This window comes from Symphalangus syndactylus, chromosome 4 (genome assembly GCF_028878055.3).
Source record: "Symphalangus syndactylus isolate Jambi chromosome 4, NHGRI_mSymSyn1-v2.1_pri, whole genome shotgun sequence".
Taxonomy (NCBI): domain Eukaryota; kingdom Metazoa; phylum Chordata; class Mammalia; order Primates; family Hylobatidae; genus Symphalangus; species Symphalangus syndactylus.
The window spans coordinates 120,672,349-120,673,740 of record NC_072426.2 but is presented as its reverse complement, the minus strand read 5'-3'; the positions used below and the strand labels follow the sequence as shown (position 1 = coordinate 120,673,740).

The window sequence follows — 1,392 nt, the reverse complement described above, 5'->3', positions numbered from 1 at the left end:
TTTAACCTCAAGAACCAACCTCTGCTAGCTTCAAACTTTTCTTCTGCAGCTTCCTTGCCTCTCTCAGCCTTCATAGAATTGAAGAGAGTTAGGGTCTTGCTCTGGCTTAGGCTTTGGTTTAAGGAACTATTATGGTTGGTTTGATCTTCTATCCAGACCACTCAAACTTTCTCCATATCAGCAATAAGCCTGTTTTGTTTTCTTCTCATTGGTGTGTTCACTGGAGTAGCACTTTTAATTTCCTTCGAGAACTTTTCCTTTGCATTTACAACTTGGCCAACTGTTTGGCACTTTCCATCTGTCTCAGCCTTTGGCATGTCTTTCTCACTAAGCTCAATCATTTCTGTTTTTGATTTAAAGTGACAGAAGTGTGACTCTTCTTTCCCTTAAACACTTAGAGGCCATTGTAAGGTAATTAACTGGCCTAATTTAAGTGTTGTTGTGCCTCAGCGAATAGGGAGGCCCAAGGAGAGGGAGAGAGATGGAAGAACGGCAGGCAGGTAGGTGGAGCAGTCAGAACACATGTTATTTATCAATTACATTTGCTGTCTTCTATGGGCACAGTTTGTGGTTCCCCCAAACAATTAAAAGGGTAACACCAAAGATCACTGATCACAGATCACCCTAACAGATATAATAATAAGAAAAATTTGGGACCCAGCAGAATGGCTCTCGCAAAGAAAGGTGGTGAGAAGAAAAAGGGCCATTCTGCCATCAACGTGGTGGTGACCTGAGAATACACCATCAACATTCACAAGTGCATCCATGGAGTGGGCTTCAAGAAGCATGCCCCTCAGGCACTCAAAGAGATTCAGAAATTTTCCATGAAGGAGATGGGAACTCCAGATATGCGCATTAATACCAGGCTCAACAAAGTTGTCTGGGCCAAAGGAATAAGGAATGTCCCATATTGTATCCGTGTGTGCTTGTCTAGAAAACGTAATGAGGATAAAGATTCACCAAATAAGCTCTATCCTTTCGTTACTTATGTACCTGTTACCACTTTCAAAAATCTACAGACAGTCAATGTGGATGAGAACTAATTGCTGATCATCAGATACATCCAATAAAGTTATAAAATTGCCTTTAGAAAGAAAAATTTAAAAGATACTGTGAGAATTACCAAAATGTGGCACAGAAACATGAAGCGTACATGTGCTGTTGGAAAAATGGTGCCTATGGACTTTCTTGGTACAGGGTTGCCACAAACATTCAATTTATTAAAAAAAAAAGCATTCTCTGTGAAGCACAAAAATGCAAAGCACAATAAAATGAGGTATGCCTTTAAATAGGAATGGGTGAGATTAATTGAAGGGAAGAGATGAATTTGAGAAGGTGGAATGCAAGAGGGTAGGTGAGGGTGGCAGGAGAGAAATCTAGAGTGCAGAAGAG

At 40.5% G+C, this 1,392-nt stretch overlaps 1 pseudogene; it reads left to right on the top strand.

The window, feature by feature from the left end:
- Window positions 1-656: 656 nt before the first annotated feature.
- On the top strand, window positions 657-1,043 carry LOC129481117 (large ribosomal subunit protein eL31-like; annotated as a pseudogene).
- Window positions 1,044-1,392: the final 349 nt, after the last annotated feature.